The 27,109-nt window shown below is 34.5% G+C and overlaps 1 protein-coding gene across 2 annotated transcripts in view; it reads right to left on the minus strand.

Annotated features, from left to right (window-relative positions):
- Nucleotides 1–27,109, minus strand: part of LOC115274017 (ADP-ribose glycohydrolase MACROD2-like) — a 368,638-nt gene that overhangs the window by 309,066 nt on the left and 32,463 nt on the right. Inside the window, exons 3-4 of one of the 2 annotated variants that reach the window (XR_003901047.1) lie at nt 25,524–25,623; nt 23,859–24,504 (exon numbers count right to left, since the gene is read on the minus strand). The exons of the other annotated variant lie outside the window; for it this stretch is intronic. The gene's annotated coding sequence lies outside the window, so the exon portion shown is untranslated. Of the gene's footprint in view, nt 1–23,858; nt 24,505–25,523; nt 25,624–27,109 lie in introns of those variants that run through there. 2 annotated transcript variants of the gene reach the window in all.

Raw genomic sequence — 27,109 nt, forward strand, 5'->3', positions numbered from 1 at the left:
TGCAGAAGAATGAAACTAGACCACTTTCTTACACCATACACAAAAATCAACTCAAAATGAATGAAGGACCTGAATGAGAGACAGGAAACCATCAAAACCCTTGAGGAGAAAGTAGAAAACAGCCTCCTTGACCTCAACCACAGGAATTTCCTACTTGACACATCCCCAAAGGCAAGGGAAATGAAAGCAAAACTGAACTCTTGGGACCTCATCAAGATAAAAAGCTTCTGCACTGCAAAGGAAACAATCAAGAAAACTAATAGGCAACCAACGGGATGAGAAAAGATACTTGCAAATGACATATCAGATAAAGGGCTAGTATCCAAAATCTATAAGGAACCCACCAAACTCCACACCTGAAGAAGGAATAATCCAGTGAAGAAATGGGCAGAAGACATGAACAGACATTTCCCCAAAGAGGGCATCCAGATGGCCTACAGGCACATGAAACGATGCTCAGCATCACTCATCATCAAGGAAATACATATCAAAACCACACTGAGTTACCACCTCATGCCAATCAGAGTGGCTAAAATGAACAAATCAAGAGACTACAGATGCTGGCGAGGATGTGGAGACATGGGCACTCTCCTACACTGTTGGAGGGAATGTAAACTGGTGCAGCCGCTCTGGAAAACAGTGTGGAGGTTCCTCAAAAAACTATCCATAGAACTCCCTTATGACCCAGCAATAGCACTGCTCAGGATTTTCCCAAGGGATACAGAAGTGCTGATGCATAGGAGCACATGTACCCCAATGTTCATAGCAGCACTGTCAACAATAGCCAAATCATGGAAAGAGCCTAAATGTCCATCACCTGATGAGTGGATCAAGAAGATGTGGTATATATATACAATGGAGTATTATATGGCAAAGAGAAAGAATGAAATATGGCCATTTGTAGGAAAGTGGAGGGACCTCGAGGGTGCCATGCTAAGCGAAATAAGTCAGGCAGAGAAGGACAGATACCATATGTTTGCACTCATAGATCGAACAGAACAGGAGAAACCTAATGGAGGACCATGGGGAGGGGTAGAGGGAAAGAGAGTTGGGGAGAGAGAGGGACACAAAACCTGAGAGACTTTGAATACTGAAAACAAACTGAGTGCTGAAGGGTGATGGGGAGAGGGGAAGGGGGGTAGTGATAATGGAGGAGGGCACTTGTGGAAAAGAGCACTGGGTGTTATATGGAAACCAATTTGACAATAAACAAAAATAAATAAATAAAAATTTAAAAATAAAAAATAAAACCTATGTGTTTAATCACTATGCAATATTGCCTCATAGTGAGAATCAGCTTTATAAGGTTAGTGAAAAAACAGCCATAGGTTCTTTAAATAAGGACACATTTTATTGTTGCAGATTTTTTTTAAGTTTAATGTAATTATCCATGAAGATGTATGGGGTGGGAGCATAAGTGTCAAAAATGTGTTTTATCCTAATGATACATTCTGCTAAAAATCAATTTTGTTAAAAATTATGATACTACTGCATAGTATGGTTCAGTATAACATTTATATAAGATTAATGCAATCTAATACTTCAAGTAATCTTGCATAAAAATCAATTAGGTTCATATGGTCCAAAGATAAGGAGAATTAAATTTCTGCCTTTGTAGTAAAGTTTATGAAATCCTAATTTATAAAGATAGATAAATAAATTATCATTCAAATAAATATATATTTAAAAATAGAAAATCAGAAAAACAGTAGCATGTATAATTTGCCTTCTTTTCTTATTTAACTATAGCTTTTTTCAGTCTGTAAGTTAGTGGGTTGCAGAGTCAGTTTCATAAACTATAACCAACTTTTTCACAAAATGACATAGAACAGAATGAATATATTAAAGTGCAAAGCATATAGTAATGAAAAGTACTGTTCTATAAAATTTTGGTTCAGTTACTTGTACATAGACACACACATTTATGAATAATATGCGTGTAACTGTGGACTGTGGGTAAATTTTTTTTGAAATTTTTGAAATCACTGTGTATTTGTGTGTCTCTTCTGTTTCAAAATGTTGTAATTTAAGTATTTTGTCATTCTACAAAACGAACAAATTTTAAAGGCTAGGCTTCAAAATATTACACAGTGATCATTTCTATAAGATCTCTGGGGTGCAAAACCAATACCCAACTACTGGCCAATGTATATCAAGATTTTACAGGTCTAACACAGAGGGAAATACCTGATACACAGCTAGCACATACAGAATTCACTGGCCAGTTGATTACTGGATGTGTTCATGTCTAAGAGGTTTATTCTATGTGGGCAAAAATCCACACAGTAAAGTACACAATAATGGACTACAGTATCACATACAAAGTTGTAACTCACTTGTACAACTTAAAAAAGTAAATATTTTCAGAAGATATGATTTAACCTGTAGTAGGCACCTGAATCTAAACAAAACAGGGAAAAAAAGGACTAAATTAATAAGGAGGAAAAACTGGAAATCTATAACTTTTTTTCTTTAGTTTATTGTCAAGTTGGTTTCCATATAACACCCAGTGCTTATCCCTACAAGTGCCCTCCTCCATACCCATCTCACCTCCCTTCCCTTTCCCCCTCCCCCATCAGCCTTCAGTTTGTTCTCAGCATTCAAGAGTCTCTCATTATTTGCCTCCAACCCTCTCCCCACCTATTTTTCCCCTTCCACTCCCCCATTGCCCTCTGTTAAGTTTCTCCTGTTACACTTATGAGTGCAAACATATGGTATCTGTCCTTCTCTGCCTGACTTATTTCACTTAGCATCTACATAACTTTTAAAAGAGACCTTGGAACTCTATAAGATAAAGAAACCAAAGGCCTGAGTCTTCCCCAAAGTTACAGAACTAGTTGATGGCAGTTTCAGTATTCTTTTCCCTCCATAATAATAACTCACACTGTTTGCATGTGGTTTCTGGTTTAATTATCTAAAAGGACACCTGTATTTGTATTATAGCTATATATGTACTTGTACCATCCCCTCCTCTAAGAGTCAGTATAGGATGGTGGTAGAAAACCAGGCTCTGGGGGCCCCTCTGTGGCTCAGTTGGTTAAGTCTCCAACTTCAGCTCAGGTCATGACCTCGTGGTTTGTGAGGTCCAGACCCACATCAGACTCTGAGAGCTCAGAGCCTGGAGCCTGATTTGGATTCTGTGTCTCCCCCTCTCTCTGTCCTTCCCCAGCTCATGCTCTCTGTCTCTCAATAAATACATATATGTTTAAACTTAATTTTTAAAAAAAAGAAAAAACCAGGCTCTGGAAATATTATGCCTCAGTTTGAATCCCAGCTCTGCCATTTACTAGCATAGATCAATTTTAACTTTTCTGGACTGCAGTTGCTTTACCTGTAAAATAGGATTGTTGTGAGAATTAAATGAATTAAGACATTAAAGCATGTGAAACAGTGCCCTACTCACAGTGAAAACACAATGTTAGCGAACAGAAGGAAGAGGAAAATAACTACTAATCTGGAAGTTTAGGCCTTTTTTGTGCCATACATACCACTCAGCACAATACTTTTTTTTTTTTTTTTTAAATACTGACTATGCCCAAATACCTCACTCCTGGCAGGAAAGCCAGAAGTGACTCAACCAATGAACTGGGAATAGAGAAAATTTCTCATGCTGAAGCACAGAAGACATTAAAATTCGATGAGTAAACACAGACATACAGAGGTATGCCAAAGTCAAAGAAATTTTAAGGGAGAATGTGAAAAGTACCAGAGAATAGAAGCTAGCAGTCCCAAAGCCAATAAGAAAACAAAATAGGTGGGCAAGATGTCCAGAAGGAATCTGGGTAAACTAGCTAGACTGTTATGCATGACAGTCTACGGACTGGCTTTTTGTTCTGTTCAGCCTTAGCATAGCACACAGGGGTCCTGCCAAATTTAAAGGAGAAGTTGAACTAACAGACCAACTGAGTTTGAGAACTATTTGTTTTTGCTTTTCCTGCAAGGTGTTAAACATTGCAAAAAAAAAAAAAAACTGGAGATCTTTGACTTTGGCTACATTAAGTGAAGCATTAAAATACCAAAATAATTTTCTTTAGATCTAGTTCTTTCTTCTTAAATAGTATTTAATTTTCTCCCATGATTCTTTGAATATTATAATAATTACTAAACTAATATAATTACTAATCTTGGTTCATCTTTATTCACAAGCTCTCTTCACTTATTATCATTAATATAATTTAGTTATTAACAGCTGATCTGAACTTGGCACTGTGCCAGTTGTTATACAATTTAAACATACAGCTGTTTCCCACAAAACGCCAGTAAATAAATCACTAACCTATTTAATCAATAAGTAAAATTGGAAGGGAGCTTGAGTAGAAACACAGATCCTTAAGGAAGTTCTTAATCTTGTCCTGAACTAAGATTTTGACAATGGAAACATTCTTGTTTCTTGCAAATGCCAGCAAAAATACTCAACAGGCATATTTAACAAAGTGTTACGGTCTCAGTGGAGGAGGGAGGACAGGAAACTGGTGAGGCTGACTTCCTGTTTCTGGTCTAGGTGACTATGAGAGGGAAGAGACAGTTTGGGAAGAAAGATATTAAGTCATTTTTGGGTACCTTAAATCTGAGCCTCCTGCAGAATATTTAAGTACAGGTGTTGTATGTACACAGGTCTTAGTGCTTAAAAGAAAGGTTTTCAGGGGGTGCCTGAGTGGCTCAGTCAACTAAGTATCTGACTCTTTGTTTCAGCTCAGGTTATGATCTCAAGATGTGCTGAGTTTGAGTTCCACATTGGGTTCTGCACTATTGGTGCGGAGCCTGCTTATGATTCTCTGTCTCCCTCTCTCTGTGCCCCCCTCTCCTGCCTCTCTCTCTCAAAATAAGTAAATAAACTTAAAAAAAAAGAAAGAAAGGTTTTACAGCTAGAAATGCAGATTCAGAGACATCATTGTGTAGTAGGGCTCCCAGGTGATATCATCATGGGTGCGCATGTAAAGGAAAGTGGGCCAAAGACAGAAGACTGGAGAACCCAACTTTCATTAGCAAGGCTAAAGGGAAGAACATGAAAAAGATTCAAAGAACAAATACTTAGAGAAGAGGGGGAAAAAACAGCAGAAGCCATATGGAAAAGTTTAATAAACAAGTGATCAGTAGCTCCAGAGATCACAGAGAATAGGACTGAAAATGTCCCATTGGATATAACATTATGTCATCACTGTTGACCTTAGCAAGAACAGTTTCAATAAAGCCAGAATATGGATATGTCTACAGCCAAACTTTGACCATTACTGCCCCACAAGATGGTAGAAAAATAAGATGGACAGAACCTATGTCCCTGAAGTTCAGCCACATGGTGCTAAACTTCCAAATGACTTGAAACACTCCCCTATAAAGTAAGAAATAAAGTAAAATATTTAAACCATGGAATCATTAGTAGGTTTCTTTGTTATAACAGCCCAGCCTTTCCCTAGCTTACCCATCAGGCAAACAAATATACCATAATTTACTAATCAATTCCTTTTTGAGAACATTTAGGTCATTTCCCAACCTTTATTTACACATAAATCTTTTAATATATCACTGATTACACATTTGTTTTCAACTCCTAAAATAAAATTACTGAGTCATGAACAGGATTTAGAAGCAACTTACAAAATCATTCTGCTTTATTTTCATAGAGATAAGGGGAACACACAAACATGGCTCATATGCTGAGCTAACTTCAAAAAAGATAAGGTGATGGTGGGAATCCTCTCACAATGTTATCAAATAATCACGCTGAACACTAAGTATCTTAAAATCTTATTTGTCGATTATACCTCAATAAAGCTGAAAGAAACAAAGCTTTTTAAGGCTAAGGCCTGGCCATTGGATAAGAGCTCCCTGTTTATCCAAACATGGTTGAAAGTCATAGCAGTCAAATTTCATCAGATGCTACATCTTCATTAACTCTTCCAATTAGTCACCTTATATCCTCTAACTATAGTTCAATTTTAACCCTCCTAACTCATATCCAACTAGTCTGTAAATCCTGCCCACTCTACTATTAAAATTCATTTTTCTCCTAAATTCATTTTCTTCTCTTGACACTCATTGAAATTGAACTAGTGTATTAAACATTAAAATAAAGAGATCAAAAGATAAAGGTCCCTTGTCCTAATCTATCTTAGCATCCACATTTTCTACATCTCACCCATCACTCTGCTCACTTATCAAACCAGCCCACTGAATGGTTCTATTTATTAGCAAATATTATTCTCACTAACTGGAATGTCATTTCCTTTCATCCCTTTGACAAACTCCTACTCATCTCTTAGGAGCTAGTATGAATGTCAGATGTTTTGTAAATTCTTCAATACCCTGAATAACTTTGTCATTCAATATATTGTATAGTTATCAATTACTTTATAAATGATTCTCAGCCTCTGAAATGAGAACAGCAAGGCTAGATTCATGTTTTTTGCATATTTTAGTCATTCCAGATTCCTCGCACAATGAATGATACATTGTAGATACTCAAACCTTTACTAAAGGAAAGAAAGAAGACTGGAGGGAGCAGACAGGATGAAATATAAAAGAAACTATAACAAATTTCAAAATCAAAGCTACTAACGTGAAGTATTGTAGTGAACAAATAACAAAGACTTCTGTCAAACTAAAGCAAATTTCTATGCAGGCACAGTAATGACTTGAATATGATATTTTTATTTCCTGCTTCACAATTCACTAACTTTCAAAGCTTCTATTTTTTTACTCTTTAATCTTTAAGGTAAGTTCTCCAAGTGTTTTCCATAGAGCAAGACAAAAATCTCTGGGAATAAAGCTAAAGACATCTTCATTTTAGCAAGGCTTATGGCAATTTTTAAGGACATTAAAGATAGAGATCCATTGCTCTAAAATATTATTTTGTACATAAAATCACTGACATAATTATATTTTTAAAGCTTTTATTTAAATTCCAGTTAGTTATCACTTATCATCAAAAAAATACAAATCAAAACCATGATGAGGTACTACCTCACACCTGTCAGAATGGCTAAAATGAAAACACAAGTAATAACAAGTGATGCCAAAGATGCAGAGAAAGGGGAACCCTCTTGTACTCTTGGTGGAGTGCAAACTGGTGCAGCCACTCTGGAGAATAGTATGGAGGTTCCTTAAGAAACTAAAAATATAACTACTCTATGATCCACCATTGCACTATTAGGTATTTACCCAAAGGATACAAAAATTCAGATTCAAAGGGGTACATGTTTATAGCAGCATTATCAACAATAGCCAAAGTATAGAGAGAGCCCAAATGTCCATCGATTGATGAATGGATAAAGAAAATGTGCGTGCACACACACACACAAAATGGAATGTTACTCAGCCATCAAAAAGAATGCAATTTTGCCATTGCAATGATGTGAATAGAGCTAGAATGTATTATGCTAGTGAAGTTAATCAGAGAGAGACAAATATCATACGATTTCATTCATATATGGAATTTAAGAAAAAAAACAGATGAACATATGGGAAGGGGGAAGAGAAGAGAGAGAAACAATCCACAAGGGACTCTAATGATAAAGAACAAATTATAGGGTGACAGAGGAAGGCGGGTGGGTAATAAGAAGAGCACTTGTGACGAGCACTCCGTGTTGGATGTGAGTGATGAATCAATGATTTCTATTCCTGAGACTACTACTGCACTGTATGTCAACTAACAAAAATTTAAATCAATCAAAATAAGGAATATAAAAATAAAAAAATAAATTTCCAGTTAACATACAATGAAACATTAGTTTCAGGTGTACAATATAGTGATTCAACACAGCACTCACCACAACTAGTTCACTCTTTAATCCCCATCACCTATTTAACCCATCCTCCCAACCCCCCTCCCCTCAGGTAACCATCAGTTCATTCTCTATAGTTAAAAGTCTGTTTCTTTGTTTGCCTCTCTTTTTTCCCCTTTGTTCACTTGTTTTATTTCTTAAATTCCACATATAAATGAAATCATATGGTATTTGTCTATGTCTGACTTATTTCACTTAGCATAATACTCCCTACTCCACACATGTCCTTGCAAATGGCAATATTTCATTCTTTTTTATGGATGAGTAATACTACAAAGTTGTAGCAATCATACAGTATGATACTGGCACAAAAATAGATATATAAATCAATTGAAAAGAATAGAAAACCCAGAAATGAACCCACAATTATATGGTCAGTTAATTTTTGACAAAGCAGGAAAGAATATCCGATGGAAAGAAGAGAATATCTTCAACAAATGGAATTGGGAAAACTGGACAGCAACATGCAAAAGAATGGAACTGGATCACTTTCTCACATCATGCAAAAAAGTAAATTCAAAATGGATTAAAGACCTAACTGTGATACCTGAAATCATAAAAATCCTAGAGGATAACACAGGCAGTAACCTCCATTAGCTGTAGCAACTTCCTTCTAGATAGATATATCTAACAAGGCAAGGGAACCAAAAGCAAATATAAATAATTGAGACTATATCAAAGCAAAAAGCTTCTGTACAGCAAAGGAAACAATCAACAAAACTACAAAGCAACCTACTGAATGGGATATTTACAAATGATATCCAATATAGGGTTAGAATCTGAAATGCATAAAGATCCTATAAAACTCAACATCCCCAAAACAATCCAATTAAAAAATGGTCAGAAGACATGAACAGACATGTTTCCAAAGAAGACATACAGATGGCCAACAGACACATAAAAAGATGCTCAACATCACTCATTATCAGGGAAATACAAATCCAAATTACAATGAGATGCCACCTCCCACCTGTCAGAATGGCTAAAATGAACAACACATGAAACAACAGGTGTTGGCAAGGATATGGATACAAGGGAACCTTCTTTCACTGTTGATGAAAATGCAAACTGGTGCAACCACTCTGTAAAACAGTATGGAGGTCCTTCAAAAAATTAATAATAGAACTACTCCATAATCCACAGATGGCATTTCTAGCTATCTACCAAAAGAATACAAAAGTACTAATCCAAAGGGATACTTGCACCCTGATGTTTATGGCATTACCTACAAAAGCCAAATTATAGAAACAGCCCAAGTGTCCATTGACTAATGAATGGACAAAGGAGATGTGGTATACACTGATGTAACTTTAAAATAATATTGGAAGGCCAAAAGACTTTATCAACTATGCATACCATTCATAGGAAGTAAAAGTTATTAACTTACTAACTCAGTTTATTCCTGAGCTTCCCTATGTTGTCACAAACAGAAAGTATATATAACTCTTAGCTATGCTTAAGATGCTGGTAATGATAAATTCCATAATAACTGCACATATGATCATTATTTTTGAGGTCATAAATTTGTGGAATGTGAGAAAGATTATAAAATCTGAAATACTAAAATATTTAGGGAAAATAAAGATCCTGAAACTTTGAGGCAGTACCCTCTCAACCTTTTCTTTTAATGATTTTTACATGATTAAGATCAGACTTTCAGTATAGATATATAAAACCGTACATATTTGTGTAATCACCAACCTGTACTAGAAGTACCAGCCCTGAAGGAAAAGAACATATATTCACACCTTGAAAAAAATTTATTTCTTAGGTTTTCTTGACAAAATACATTACAGATTGCTTTTAAATCTTTTCATAAATTTACATGAAATTTTTTAAAGGAACTTTATTTTTTTCAATAAGGATAAATATTTTATTTTTTTGTATGAATTACTTTCTTTTTTTTAAATAGTTTATTGTCAAATTGGTTTCCATACAACACCCTGTGCTCTTCCCCGTAAGTGCCCTCCACCATCACCACCACCTCTTTTCCCCCCTCTCCCTTCCCCTTCAACCCTTAGTTCATTTTCAGCATTCAATAGTCTCTAGTTTTGTATCCCTCTCTCTCCCCAACTCTCTTTCCCTCTTCCCCTCCCCCTAGTCCTCCATTAGGTTTCTCCTGTTTTTAAAAGGAACTTTAAAAACTGACTCAAATAAAATGGAAAGAATTTTTCAGCAGCAAGATTCTGTCAATTCTTTCAGTGGAATCTTCTAAAAGATGCAAACAGTAATATACCTATATGTGAAAATATCACAAAGCACATTTCAAAGGAAAAATTTAAAAAATTAGCAACACTTTTCTGTGAGTGCATGATCATATTTCCATTGTGTACATACATACAGAAATGATGAGCTGAAATAAGCAATGTGATAGCTTTAAGATAACTGAGGCATAAAATATATATAATTTCCCCTTTCTAGTCATATTCTGTTCACTTATAAGGATTCCCAAATGATAAAAGCCAGTCTATAAAAAAGTCAGAGGTACCCTTACTGGTAGTAGGCACTGAAATCACTTAAAGAAAAATATTTAGATTCTCCTTCTGAGCACATGGATGATTACACTTCCCCCCATGTTTTGCCAAGTCTAAAATGCTCCTACTTCACATGCTTTCTGGAACTCCAGCTCTGAGATCAGAAATCTCAACTATATCCTTAACCTAGCTGCTGAATGTGTTCTTGACTTTCTGTATTCCACTGAAACTTAGTTGTCCTCTAAGAGTATCAACTCATTTCAAATGGAGGTTGAGTGTGTGTGTGTGTGTGTGTGTGTGTGTGTGTGTGTAGTTCTAACCACATGTTCCTCAACGATAAGAGATACAGTAATGCTCCCTACTTCCAAACCAAAGCCATTTCTTCACCTTCCTCCTCCAACTTCCCCTGAAGACTTTTCTTTTTGTTTTGTTTGTATGAACAATACTGCTAAAGAACATTCGTGAGCATGTCATCATGTACACACATGCAAAATTATCATGATGATATATACCTGGAAATGAAAGCATAGAGTAATTGAGTATTCATGGATATGTATCAACAAGCTTTCTCAAGTGGTTGTACCAATTGATACTTCAACTTACTCACTTCCCAGTCTTCTACAGTCTGGCTTCTGATCTTATTAATTAAGAATTAATTAATAAAGACTTACATATTGTCAAATCCAGTGGCCACCTTTCTGTTCCAATCCTGGTTTTTTTTTTTTTTTTAGAAGTGTTCAATAGAAACTATTCTTCTTGAAATAGGTCCTTTCCTTAGCCCCCATAACCTTTTATTTTCCTAGTGTTCTTCCTATCTCACTAGACACTCCTCTCAGTCTCTTTTGCTGGCTCTTGCTACCACCTCTAAATGTTAAAGCTCCCCAAATCTCAGTCCTGAGTTCCTTTTCTCCAAACATGTACTCAATCTGGGGAATTTCATTCAGTCCCATGGTTTTAATTAGCAGAAATGTTAATGGTTCCCCAAATTATTATCTCCAGCTCACACATCCCTTGGGGTCTAACTTTCATCAGGAAGTTGTTCTTCTAAAATATAGTTTAATTCCATCTACTTTCCATTTCCATGCTTCTACCTGGCCCACTATAAACCGATAACCTGGACTAACTGTTCCCTGTTTCCATTTATTATCCTCCCCACCTCCCACAATCCATTCTCAGCAACCAGAGTAATCCTTTTAAAATGAAAGCTCCCACTCCTGTTGAAAATACTTCAGTGGCTTTGTGACAAACATTACTAACTGTCCCCAGGTATTTATTATCCATTTCTTCTGTTTAGTAATAACCCACACATATAAGTTTTAACAGGGTACAAAGCCAACCAGCTGGGGACTATACTTCAAAACCTCCCATGCTACTAGGAATGGCATGTGACTAAGTGAGGACTAGAAATATAAGTGGAAGCTATACTTGAAAAGGAAGTTATTAAGTCCTCATTCTCTCTTTTCAAAGTTAGAGACATGGACATGTAGATGGTAAGTTGGCTTAGACCACAAAGAGACAGGTTAACACCTTATCAGATGGTTAAAGACCAAGACAGAAGGAACTAAGATCCTTGGACAACCTTGTAGAATGGGCTCAACTACCAATTCTGGACTGAGTTGTTACATGAGAAAGAAATTCCTATTTTGTTGGATGACCTGTATTTGGGGTCTTTGCTACACAGCAACTGAACCTACAGTTTCCCACTGTATTTGGAATAAAGTTGAAGGTCTTTACCATGGCATGTCAAGTTCTATACAATTCAACCCCAATCATCTTCTTCCTCCCAATAACATTGCTCTCATCCAACTGAAACCCTGCCCTAGATGTTCTTCCCCTGATTTTCATATGGCCAGACCTTTTCTATTATCAACCCAAATACCATCTCCTCAGAAAACCTTTCCCTATCCTACCTAAAGTGGTACCCTCTCCTATTCAGCATCTTACCAATTTTATCTTCTTCACAGCATTTACCATAGTTTGAACTTGTCTATTAATCTGTTTTTATGTTCTAGGTAAAATGTAACTGCTTTGAAAGCAGAAACTTCATTCATTCAGGACTCTGTCTTAAGTACATAGTACAATGCCTGACAAAAGATATAATAATGTTGAATAAAAATTCTTCAAAAGATAAAACTCTAGAACAGTGTCTGGTGCTCAGTAGATGTTCCATAAATTTTTATTGAAAAACATGGCTGTAAATATGGTTATAAAACAGTGTCTCATGGTTAACTGTTGAGATTAAAAAAATGCAAAAAAGTTTGAAAATAAAATTTAATCTGAATCATAAACTACAACAATAAAAAGAAGTTAGATCTAAGGGAGAAGAATGGAAGAAGTGAAATTGCTTCACCTTAAATTGGGGGAATTAAAAGAATTTAATTTACTTTTGATACTGATAATCAGAAAAATCGAGGCTCAAATATTCAAAAAATTTCAAAACAATTTTCAGAATTACAAATAAAGTTTATCTCCTACAAAGATTTGCATAATAGCAATAAACCATTAAAATAAATGAAACATAATCATAAATAAAAACTCCTTTGTAAAAGTCAAAGACTCTCAAAATAAGTGAAAAATCTATTTAAAAAAATAATAAAAGAGAGGGCAAAGACATAACTGAAAAATGAAAAAAAAAAAAAGCCAGAACAGAATTCAAGGGGGAAAATAAGTTCTGTTTTTAGTGCACCCTGCAGTACTGAGCAGAAGAGTGGGGATTGGATGTGAGAACATACAGGCAAATAACTATATTGACATCTTCAATACGTGATAAAATTGTGATTACACTGTATTATATTTCTGCTAGTATTTTAACATTAATAGTATTCTAGCACTAATTAAACATTTTTTGTTTCATGTAATATGGACTTTTATCAAAGCATTATGCTTTGATAAAACACATAAAAAAAGTCCACTAATCATAAGTTTAACACAATTTGCTGAATTATTCCAAAGTCAGACACCCATATGACCACTACCTATGTCAAGAAACATCACTAACACCTAAAATCCTCCAGAGGGAAGGGGGGACTTCCCAATAACCATCCCTTCTCTCAATCACAAAAGTAACCACTATCCTTCAGGCATATTCCCTAAGTTAGTTCTCCCTGTTTTTGCATTTTATATGCATGGAATAATATATACTACAACAGTTTATGGTTGATTTCTTTCGATGAACAATATTATTTGTGTAATTTTGTTGCATAGAGCTCTACTTTGTGCATTCACTGCTCTACTCATTAGATTAAATATACCACAGTTTATTTATCCATTTTACTGATGATGACATTTTTGTTTCCAGGTTTTCCTAACACAAAAATGCTGCTTTGAACAAGACTGTACTTTTAGTGGATACCTGCATGAATTCCTATTGAAATCACTGAGATATACAGGTATTTGTGTACCTGGTACAAACACACACACACACTCATACACAGCTGCCAGAATTTTCAAGTGATTTTTTTTCCAAATTACACTGCTAGCAGCAGTGAATGCTATGCATTTTCTGTTGACATGTGGAACTGTCAATCTTTTTAACTTTAGGCATTCTAGTGAGTTGTTATAGTATCTCATCATGATTTTACACAGCACCTCCCTGAAGAATAAACTGAGCAATTTTTCACAAATTTATTAGCCATTTGAGTATCCTCTTTTATAAACTACCTGTTCAATTATCTTTCCCATTTTTTTGATTGGTTATCTTTTTCATATTGATTTATAGAAGTTCTTTCACAACATGGATAAAATCCCTTTGTTAGATACATATGCTGCTGCAAGTATCTTATATTCTTTGGTTTACTTTTTCTTTTATTGTATGTTTTGATGACAGAAGTTCTTAACTTGTCAATGACCCAACTTATCATTCCCTTCATGTTATTAAGTTCTGTGTTCTGCTTAAGAAATACTTTCTTGCCTAAGATAGGAAGATATTCTCTGATAGTGTCCTCTAGAGGATTCACTACTTTTCACATTTAGATCTTCAATCAAATGTGCATAGTGGGAAGATATCAATTACAAATTTAAGCATCAAATAACACAGCACTGAAACGTTAGAATGAAAAAAATGACAAACACACAATAATGCAAAACTTTAATATAATTCTCATAAACACATGACAGTCAAAATATAGATGGGATTTGAATACATGTAATAAAGTCAATAAAAATACACATAACTGCATATCCCACAGAGGACTCACCTTATTTCTCAGTGTCTGGGGAACATTTTAAATACTGATCTTACATATATCATGAGAAAAAAAACTCAAGAAAGAGAAATTGCGGTTACCTTATTGTTTGATTATATTATAATAAAGCTAGAAATTAACAACTATATTTTACACATACACTTTTCATAACTTTAAATATACCCTCTTAAATAACTCTCAGGTCAAGGAGGAAATCACAGCAGTATTTATCATACACTTAAAAAAATCAAAAACAGTACATGTCAAACCATATGGGAGTTGGTCAAAGCTCTAATTAGAAGCAAATTTAGAATAATGAAAGCTTTCATAAAAAATAAATAAAAATAAATGGAGACATTAAATCATTAGAAAGGAAAACCTAGAAGAGGCAATATAGGTAAAATATATATTTTTTCAATTAGCAGAAAAACAGAAGAATTCAAGATAATCCTAGTGTCTTAAAAATACTAATAAACATACTCCACCCTAATTAAATATTTAAAAAGATAAAGGAAAATACAAGACATAAAGCTGGTAATGACAAAAAGACAAATATGGAAGAGATCAAGTGTTATAATGAAATTCTATGTACAACTGTTTGCTAATACATTTTTTTACTGAATAAAGTTGACAATTTTTAAGGAAAACAAATTATCATATTATCAAACACCTGAACAGACCAGTAACTATACAAGAAATTGGAAAAACTATCAATTAATATCTCTATGAAATTCTATGGGTAAAATCTAATTATATCATGTGTTATCCATTTGCAATCTGCATACTATCAGAGAAATTTCTGTAACATACTACAGGGCTCCTATTAAGAAGTGGTATCCATTTATTCAAGTATTCATTCATTTGGTCATTCAACAATATTTATCTAATGTGGATCCTATATGTACTGGACTCTGCTAAATAAGAGAGATACAAACATGCACAAGCCAAATATAACTCTTGGCCTCCAGAAGTTATAAAACAGGGACATGTACATAGGCAATGACAATAGATATTTTATAACAAGAGAAGCTAGAGGGAAAAACGAGAGTTGACCCCTAGCCTAATCAAAGAGAATGAGAAGAACGTACAAGACAGAACTGGAATATGGTGAACACCTACTCTTTGCAATGTCAGATGTCACAAAAAGACATTTTCATTCATTTCTCTGAAAATCTCTGGACCGGTAACTTGCCCTAAGCACAGGCTGATAATTAGAAGTGTAAGGATTCACACTCAATATTTTGTCTCCAAAGCTCCTGGATTTTGCCCTAACACCATCAAAGGAAACTAAGAAGGCTAATTGGCTATAACACATACACACATATACACTCAACTGAGGAAAAATAAAAGAGAACACACATGCATGCATGCACACACACACACACACACACACACAATAGTAGGGCAAAAAGCGGGAGACAACAACCAGACTTTTCAAGTTAACGCATTTTGGGAAGCTATCACTAGAGGGCGGCATTACAAAGACTATGAATAACTTCTAAATAACTTCTAAATGAATAGGGGAAAAACACACTAGGGCATTTCAACGTTTAAGCTCATTTTTAAGTACTAAAAAGATGTTTTCCCGTGGTTGAATAAATTTTACAATGTCTAAAGCATGTATAAGACAAGAAAAGAAATGCAAATGCAGCTTTTTCTTTTTTTAACATGAGACATGTAGAAAATATTTCCTTGGAGTTTCATAGAACAAAGATTACTTGTAACATCAGTGAAGATATATGAATAAGCCTATAAATATAAAAAATTATTTTCTAAAATAGCTATAACAAAGCTAGAACAAAGAAGCTTGTCAGTTTAAAATAATCATATCTACCTTTATATATAAGGACTTTTGCCAGAATATTTATATTAATAAAATTAATTTATCCCATATAGAACAATTTTCAAATAGGCAGCATTAGATCATTCAGTTAGAAACAAGCTTTGAGAAAGGACATTTAACAAATGGCAAAAGGAAACAATTCTTTTGAAAGAAAATGATTACCTGCACTTTCTTACCTCCTAGTCACCCCATAATCCAGTTTTCTAGGTTGTAGCCCCACTGAAATTGCCTGGACAAACTTGCCAGTGGTTGCTATATGCTAAATCTGAAAAACACTTTGCATCCTTTGTTTCTGCACTTCTCTGCAGCAACTGACACGAACTGAACAATCGTCTTTAATGCAGCACTGATTGCTCATCTCTAGGATAGCCAAACCACCACTCTTACCATCAGCAGGATTCCGCTGGTTCTCTCACTGACCACTGTTTAAAGTTCAGAACTCCTTGGGGCTCCCTATCAGGCCTCTTCTCTCATCCTAACTTTTTTCCTTAGAGAATCTTCACTCCACTATAGAGAGGGCTTTCCAAATCTCATTCTCCAGCCCAGTTCTGACAACTGTACAGTAGTCCTCTCTACCTGTTCTAACAAGCAAATCAAATCCAACACATCCAAACCTAACTCTTCACTTTTCCCCAAAAGTGTGATTCCTCATATACCCTCCTTGCCTTTTAGTGATTAATACAAACCACTCAGTCACTCAAGACAGAAAATCTACTTCCCCAAATAATTACTGTCACCATTGCAATTGCCTTCATTTTGACCAGAAATTACAAATTTAAGGGTGTTTTAGTTGGTATTACAACGGAATTTAAAATTTTGAATGTGGACTCCTTGTGTGAGAGAGGGGAATACATGCTGCATTTCTTTTCACCACAGAACCTGTCCCTCTTGAAGCCTTATACCAGTGCCACTTCTCACATTCAACTTACCTGCCTTCCCACTTGAGGAGTTTTGAACTTAATTATTTGGACTTAGACCACCACCTTAGACTGTATACCTAAAATTCAAGTCCCACATTTTACCTCTCTCCAATTCATCCTACACACTGATACTAGAATACAACCTCTACAAAGTGTGAAACTAAGCACTTCAGATGTCTCTCCTTTCATTATCTACAGGCTAAGGGGCCACACAAGGCCAAGATTTCTTATATTCTGCCACCTGCTTAGCTCTGCAGCCTCCTGTAAGCAAGATTTTCTTAAAATGAAAGTTTGATATCACTCCTTCAAGCCCCACAGAATAAAGGTAAAATTCTTGAATAGTCTATAATCTTGCTGTTGGAAGTGTGGTTAGGGGACCAGCAACATTAGTATCACTTGGGAGCATTGCCTCACCTACTGAACGTAGATAGGGTCCTACCCCTGAATTACTGCATCAGAATCTGCATTTTTCCAGTACAATTAATATAGTGTATTACTTTCAGGTGTACAACAGTGATCCATTAACGCTATAAATTACTCAGTGCTCATCATGGTAAGTGTACTCTTAATTACCTTCACCTATTTCACCCATACCCCCCACTCAGCTCCTTTCTGGTAACCACCAGTTTGCAGAATCTGTATTTTAATAGGCAATTCACATGCAAATTAGTTTGCCTATCATAAAAAGGCACTAACTACTCTGAGACCTTTCATTAGATGATCTCTGACTCCTGCTACTGCCTCACCTGCAACTCACCCATAGGAGCTCAGAACCCTTAGAAATGACTAATAGAACTACAACTCCATGGGTCTTTTAAGTCTTACATCTTTTTTTTTTTCTACTTCCTGGTGTTCATCTACCCACTTCCAGACTGATTCTCTTCTTTTAAGTCTTAGCTTTCTTATCTCTTCTAAAAGTCCTCCCAACCATATCCCCTTCTCCTTTGTCCCTATAGTCTCATCAAGGACTACATTTTGTTTTACAATTTTAAAAAATCCTAGATCCTAGATGTCAGAATTTTTATCTCATTCAACTCTGTATTCCAAGTACCAGAAGCAAAACTAAATTAGGCTGAAAAACCACTGGTTGAATTAAACTGTAAATGAGTCAACAGTCCTGATAGAATAGATTGGTGTTTTCTATTCTGAGCAAGGTCAGTTTCTCCACTGAGGCAACAAACACATTTTTCCTTTACTGTTATAATAAAAAAAGAAGTTAACAAATGAAAGCTAAACTTAAGAGATCCTATTTCAATAAGTCATTCAGTGGGGACTCAGGCAATTTTATTTGAAAAAAGATTAATAATTCAACTAGAAAGCATGACCAAATGGAAGAGTCACCCTGAGCTATTTCTGGACATATGAAAATTCATCATACAAAGGCATCATTTGGCAAGAGTATCTGTACAAGTTTTAAGGTAGGAATAAATTGCTACCTTGGATAGTAATTGTGAATACCTGATTATGTATGCAATTGTGGGAGTGGGAGTGGGAGGAGCTGGTTAGCATCTTTACCACCATGAGCAGTTTAACTTTCACAAAATGAACCTACACAATGACCAGGTAGTAATTTAGAAGCCAAAGTTATCTGTCCTGGTGAGAAAGTAGTAGGAGTACTACTGAAGGGTGATTATTTAATTCTTTCAGAGAAAAAAAAGGTAAGGTTTATAAATTCTCTACTTGCAAAATAATGAAGAGTGTCTCAGTGTTCAATTGGCTGTTCTTGAAAAATGGATTTGTAGATAATATGGTTTCACTAAATTACGTATCCTGAGTTTAAGGTAAAAAGTGCCTAAATGGAAGTGAAAGATTTTACCTTAAGATTTATGAGATTGTGTTTGCTTATTTTTTAACAGCTATACTGATATATAATTTATGTATCAACTCCACTTGCTTATGTTATGAAATGAGGAACAAAGTTAATCTTGAATAAAACATAATACTAAAAATTAATACCAACTGTAACAGGCAAAACATCTACAAACAAAGGCTGATAAATGACTTTTCAAGTTTTTCAAAGATCAAATCACAGACACGAATTCACTCTAAATGGCATCTAATACCCAACCTAGATACAGGATCAACAATGAAGTGTGACATCTAAATGGCAACTTGGTAAATCAGCTAATTCCAATTTTAACTCACTGTTAAAGAAAAATGTACATCTTTTACACACAGAAGGGATGAGAGGCTTCTTATTTCTTTTCAGTGATTGATCTTTTCTCTTTTGGATCTCATCAGCTCATCAATGGCTCATAAAACCAAGTCATTTCACAACTAGGAAGTATTCATAAACCACCTGTGCACTGGCTAAGAAAAGAGAACCAAAAGGGAAGTTTATTGAGGAAAGAAACAAAAGAAAAAGGAAAGAAAGAGAAAAAACTCACATATGCTTAAAAAAGAATAGATTGCCAGGGTTAGGAAATGGACATTATAAAATTTCTTTCTCAACTAGAGTAGAAATGGAACCTTAATGACATCTCCACCATAACAACTATGTCCCATGCCCACTGTTTCAATTCCATTTTTTAGATTCCAATTTTTATTTCAAATTGATCAATTAATTCAACACTTACTAATTGCCAACCACCATCCTAGATGAAATAAACAGTACTTTAAAAAGTTCTTTAGGAACCTAAGATAAGAAATAATTTTTCAATATATTATCTTAATACTTTCTCTCAGGACCTATCAGGATTTTTTCTGCCAATATTTAATAAGGACATACAAAATACCAGGTTAAAAAGTTTTTTAGAAACCCAAGGTATAGAATAATTTTTCAACATATATCATATAATTTCTAATCTCTCAGGACCTACCAGGATTCAACCAATATTTAATGAAGAAGACATGCAAAATAGCAAAATACAATGAAAAATAAGGCTACCCTAGATAAGCTTTCAATGTAGTGAGTGAGACAGAAGAGTAAATAGCCAATTACAATGAAGTCCAAGAAGTGCTTTGGATAATCCTCTACAGAGGAAGGACAGCAGAGAACAATAGGCTGAAGAAATAATTACAACAGCAGCTAACACTATGTGCCAGGCAAAGTCTAAGCACTTTCACCGATGTAAAATCCTCTCAATGATCCGAGAAGGGAGGTGATTATGATCATCCTCCTTTAACAAGCTGAGGCATAAAGGAAGTTTATGTTTCCTAGAGGCCGCACAGTAATAAGGGTGGAACAGGGATATTAACCAAGGTTCTATGCTTCCAAAGACCTTGCAGGGTCATAAAGAGGCACTTCAGAGTAAAACTTTTTAAAGAGGAGGCAGCCAAAAGAGTGATTTGGTTGATTTATCTTTAGGAAAATTGTTTTGAGAATATGTGTAATATGCAGCAAGACCTTTAGGCAGGTAGGCAAGTTATGAGACTTCCATTATAAACCAAATAAAAAATGTTTAGAGTCTGATCTCATAACAGAAGCACCAAAAAAATAAGACATTTTAAACATCTGCTAGAAGTAGGTATTACTGGAAAGTAGTAAATGATAACTTGAGATAACTAGACAGATGGGTGGGTCATTCTCTAAAATATGGGTAAAAGGTGTATAGGCTCAAAAGAAGATAAGCAGTTTAGTTTTGGTCAACTTGAGCTAGAAACAAAAGTGAAATAATACCTTATGATCATGCCTTGAGGTCCCAACTCTGAAATAATTTTGGATATTTTCAGAACCACTTATTAAAAAAAGTTAACTTATCTGTAAAAGTCTACTGATTGAATCTGGAATCCGTCGTATTTTTCCAAAATTTTTGCATGGCTTATGTATTTCCACATCTCATTGTATACTACTGGCAGAGTTAGTCAAATCATATAGCAATATCATTTCAATTTTCTCTCTCACTTAAACAGAAATATTGCTATTTGCAAAACTGGAAATTCTCATTGCATCTAGAATAAGCAAATGATTTGCAAAGTGTTTTCAACCCTTAAAAACATAATTATAGACCCTCTAATCTTTTTTGACCAGTGAACAAAACAATAACAATTTGTTTATATAAATATGTTTGTTTCGAAGTGTTTCTACTCACTGTCTCTTCCACTCTTTATAATACTGTGAGTTATAATGAAAAACAAGTCTTTTGAAATATATAGATGACAAATACAGAACCGCAACTCATAAATCAGTTTACAGTTCATACTATACAGAAATATGCTATGGCCGTACTGATAATATTATATGAAACTGTTTGAAATTTAGAAAATATTGGGTTATATGATCTTTTGACATACCTACTTAAAATGAGAAAAATATAGTAATTTAAGTTTGTAACCAAATAATAAAATAATGGAACTTTATAATTATTCAAGCTGAGGCCAAAGAGAGTTGGTAAATACAAAAATGAAAAGCGGAACCTGTGCTTGCAAAACGGGGCTCAGTGACTTGACAGAATGGAAAGTTTAGTAAAAATTCATGTCTTCTCTATAGAACTGTTTTTTTTCCTCCAGTACTGGTTAATTTTTTAAAATTCACACACACAATTCCATGGGCAAACACAAAATGTAGAGCTTTTGTCTCCTTCAGTATCAGTATAGCTAACAACTTCCTGACACACCCATATCTCTTGTCACTTTGCTGTATTTTAAATTGTTATATTTTAAAACATATCATAAAAATCATACTGTTGGGGCATCTTGGTGGCTCAGTCAGTTGAGAGTCTGACTCTTGATTTTGGTTCAGGTCATGATCCCAGGGTTGTGGGGTCAAGCTTAATGTGGAGCCTCCTTAAGATTCTTTCTCTCCCCTCCCCCCACTCCATCCTTCTCCTACACTCACATTCTCTGTAAAATAAAAAAAAAAATAAATTAAAAATAAATAAATAAAAAACATGATGTTAACCGTGCAAGCCTAAAACAGCCCTAGGGATTTGCTATTGTAATAACTTTCCTTCCATAGTAGTAATCAGGTCTTGAAAAATATTGTAATATTCTATCTGACCAAAGTAATGTCCAATTTCACATTTACATGTATTACTATATTATATCCACCACCCCCAAAAAAGATGAAGCTATTCATTTTTGTTGGTAAATGAAACATTTCATTTTAAAATCAATTCTCTATTATGTAGGAATTATTTATTATGTAATCCTATTTCCAGACGAGCCCCTAGTATGTTTAAGTCCAAACTCCTTATCTTACAGTTGGGTAATTATAGGCTCTTAAAACTTTTTATCTGAGCAAGGTTCACAATGCCTGGTTCTAGTCAGTGTATTCTCCAGCACAGTATTCAATTAACATTCATCTTTTTCCTCAGCATACTATTGTATGCTACTCTTTTGCCTGCTCCTTTCGAATAAGGGGTAGAGAGAAGGGATACAAGTAAGTTCAAGTGTCTCGAATGCTGAAGCTGAGGAGAAAAAGCACATTCAAATAAAACTAGTTCCTATTATAAGAATTTTAACCACATTTCAAATGTTCAAACTAACACTCACTCTTATTATCTCATTTAGGTAAACCTGGCTTCTACCTTGGTGTTCCAAAGAATCATACTCAATGCTGCATCCTCCTTAAATCATTTCACAATAATAGCAAAGTGTGTATGTCACTGACCACTGTAAGCATGATTTCTAATCACTATTCTATCAAGTTATAATAAAACTACATTTAAATACTTTTTTCCATAATTCTTAAACTGTTCTTCAGAAATGACAAAAGAAACACTTTTGCTAATATAAATGTGATCATTTAAAAATATGAAAAATAAAAAAAGATCACCTTTATTTCTTCTTTATCCCATATATCAATATAATTATACCTTTTTCACTTAAAATACATATAGAATATATTATAAAAAGTTTCTATAACAGAATACCAAATTATAATTCATTTTCTTCATTTATTAAAATATCAGACATTCCTTAAAATGAAGAGAGAACCTATTTTTAAGAGCTCCACAATGTTCCACTGTAATCATTCTCCTACTTGATGTGCATTAGTTAGTCTTCCCTAGCTTTTTGCCACTATAAGCAATGCAGTAATAAACATGTACAATTTACTGTCAGACAGAAATAAAGTGATACCCTTATATATACACACAATCTCTCTGCTTTAAAAAGAAGGCACTCAAGAGAATCCAGTGTATTAGAGGGATTTTTAACCAAGAAAACCTCTGGAGAAAGGCTGAAGAGAATAAATTCTTGACTACTGACAGATATTTATGTTCAAAATGGCCCATATCCTGTTTAAAAGTCCCTAAAATAAGGAAAAGACTGTTCAATCAGAAACAACGTTCATAATTCATATCACTGGCCTGGAGAACTGAAACAACTAATTAGAAGTTCAAAAACAAAGTCCTCCTCTTCCAAAGAAAAGCTGCCTAGTAGAGTATGGTTATGCGATTTTTTTAAAAAGCAAAAAATGTTAAATTTAATTTAAATTTAAATCCAAACATTTAATTTTCAAAAACAGAGATAAAACTGTCATTTAGGTTCAGGGTTTATAACAAAACAAGGCTCAATATTTAGTAGAAAAGTAATATAAGATCAGTATCCATATTACAACATATTTACTATTTTAAATGTTTTATTTTGAAATATACAGAAAAGAGAGATGTTAAAACCTCAAGGAAAACAGAAAATCATAATTATACCCTATAAATAACATAAATACCATAAATAACTAAGTGTAAAAAGTAAAATTTCAGTTTTATCAGGCAGTCTCTGGATATCAAATTGGAAAAAACTGGCTACAATATGATTAAGAATAGTCGAATTTCATCTTGAAAATCTAATATTTATTGATTAAAAAAAACCATAAATGGTTGGTGTTAAACACAACAGAATTTTAAAATACAAGCAGGGTATCCTGCAAACCTCTAATGATAAACAAACAAACTGTACTTTTTGGGTTTTGGCAAACACTATACACGTTCACTCATCCTTGGAACCCCTGCTAACAGAAGCAAAAGTGCCATCATTCTCAGAGGACAAAGGGGTGATTTGAATGTGAGAAGAGTTTATGAGAACTGCACACAACAGAAACAAATTCCTCGGACTAAAGCAACAACTGTTCTTCCACGTTAGTAAATGGCCAGCAGTTTTGCATCCATTCCCACAGAATTCAGTCATTTCTTAACTTTCTCCCTTCTCAATTCCCCACGTTCACTCAATGAAGTCCTGTTGGTGTTATACAACAAAAATTTACGCTTCTATGACCCTTCTGGTCTGTGTGCCTTCTCTCACAGTGTTTCTTTTTTCTTCTTCAAAACATTCTTTTCAAAGGAGTCTTCAATGAGTCTTTCTTGATTCCAAATAGACTGGCAGGCAAGATGGCATAAAAGAGCTCTTTTCTTAGTGCCCAAGCTAGAAAAAATAAAAATAAAGAGAAAATAACACAAAATTCTTAAGAGCAACATTTCTTATTTTCATTGAAACAAAAAGAAAAAAAAGTAACAATATGCTCTCATTTCACTTACTTTATCTTTGCCAATTTTATAGACATACCTTTGTTCATATCTACTTACTTGTTACAGGTATACGTTCCAACTGCTCTGTTTTCAAAAACAACTCCCTTTCCCCAAATACTCATGAATACTTCTTATATTATCATTTTAACAGCACAACAGTATTATAAACCATCAGGAACTGAACTGAAAATACCATTTCTAAAACTTTAATAACATCTAGAAAATTTCTATGAAATTCCCTGACATATGTTCTGAAGAAAAATATCTTTTTGCAAAATTTTCAAGCTGCACTAAAACTAGAGCTATCTTGAAGTCATTCACTGAGCTCTTGACACTTAAGTCTATGCTATTCTAGAAAAAAAATCAAGAATTTAAGACTTAAATAATTAAGTAACTGGAGCCCTTAGGTCCACAGCAGTGTTAAACATCTTTGTGCATGAGAAATAAATCAGTGTCAAATAGTTAAATAATCAATTAACAACTGAAGAAAAGATCATCAACAAGTACAAATAAAAATTTTAAGCAGATATTCAAAGTATTTAAAACTCAATACAGTTCATAAATCTAAACACTTTCCATTAGTTTCTAAAAGCTGCTGCTAGCTAATAGTATTATGCCAGCATGCTAAATGTTCCTGGTGAATCTTACTACCATAGAATTTTGTGATAGAACTCTAACACAATTTTCTTTGTTATGAGGATGACAGAAATCGGTATACAAGGGCAGAAAAAGAAGAGACAGAAAGATGCTGATATTCTTTCCTAATTCTTCTAGCACCCGTAGAAAAAATAAGACTGCTCCATCCCAACCCTCTCCTCTACCACCCCCCACTAGCCACTCTCCACTCTTTCCAGAAAAAGGATAATTTTATCCAATAAAAACACAGCAACCAAATAAAATATATAAGAAGAATACCTGTAAGACTTTTCTTCCCATAATTTGTCCCAGGCAAGGATCCTCAGGCACTCTGTCCCATGTCATCCTCCACCACTTCTTCAACCATTAGAGATGCTTCCTGAATGATGGTGGAGGGTTCAGAAGTTTATAGTAGATGTGGTATATTGAGATCAAGGATCATATCCATCTCCTCACAAAAAAGATGGGGCCTTTCAGGTGGTCCAGAACACATTCCACACCTCTTTGATTACACTCATTATACTATTCTGATATTGAGCAATTCCTATTCTCAACTCAAAAAAATCCCCTGCAGGATATATCTCAAAATCTTGAATATGTCATTCTTATTGTTCCCTTACTATTCATTATTTATACCCTAACTCTACAAAAGATGTTGGATTGATACTATCCTTTTAATAAAGAATACCCAGAAGATATCCTAATTTTACGTTATTCTCTACATATACTGGGTCTCATAAAACTCATATGCAATGAAGGAATCAGCCATCCCCACCCTGATACTCTGGGTGAAAAAGAAAGGTCAGAGAAGTGTGTGAAGATACATTTTTATGAGTCTGGAAATAGCGTGGAAAGATGATGTTTGCTATGAAAACGTAAGATTGTATGTTACAAAGAACTACAGATTTGAGACTGTGTAAATTAGGGTGGTTTAGGTAACCCCTGATACCTTCATATTGCTCTCCTTTCTTCTCCAACATAACTTTTGGTGATTTTTTAAATAAAAACATGCTCCTTACAAAACATTATGTTTTAAGAAAAATGAAAAGTATTGTATGATTCCTCCATCACTTTCTCAAAAGGAAACCATTATTATTTCATATCCTTTCGTCTCTGAACATGCATATAATTAATGACCACAAGTATACTATACATACGGCATACTGTTCTCAGAACTTCTCTTCTCCATATGATGTAACCTGACCACCTTTTCAATCAGTATATATCAACCTCATTCATCTTTTGTAATATTCATGTAACACTCCCTGTCATCTAGGTATTATGTTCTACTATTATTATTTTTTTTCATCATTCTCTTTTCCTCCTATCTCCTCTGGAAATTTGAAATATCTAGTTCCAAGCACCATGGATTTGCTTAAACATCTGCTCATATTTTCAATCTCCATCTTTTTACCTTTAGGTTCTAAAGTGTTTCCCCAAATTTTCTTCTATATCATTAATAGAGCTTTCAGCCCCTCCTTTGAACTTATTTTAACTTTAACAGTCAGATTTTTTGTTTCTGAGAACACTGCAGATTGTTTCCTTCAGAACAGACTGATTTTTTTTCAGCAGTTTTATCCTCTTAAATTTCTCGAATTACATTTAAGTTCCATCTACTTCTTGCTTCATTCCCATTCTCCCGAAGTCAGGTTTTCTCTTATTTCATCTTCTATTTGTGCTGTTGGTTTTCTGGTGATGTTTGGTGTTCCAAATTTATGAATGGTGTTCCAGAGCTATCTAACTAGCCTGGTTTCTCCTGTTGATCTATAAGGTCTGTCTCTCTCTTTTTTGTTTTTGTTTGTTTGTTTTCTCTTACCTGAATGAGAGAGCGGATTTTAGGCTGAATGTGACTGGGCAGAAGATAT

Source organism: Suricata suricatta, chromosome 12 (genome assembly GCF_006229205.1).
Source record: "Suricata suricatta isolate VVHF042 chromosome 12, meerkat_22Aug2017_6uvM2_HiC, whole genome shotgun sequence".
Classification (NCBI taxonomy): domain Eukaryota; kingdom Metazoa; phylum Chordata; class Mammalia; order Carnivora; family Herpestidae; genus Suricata; species Suricata suricatta.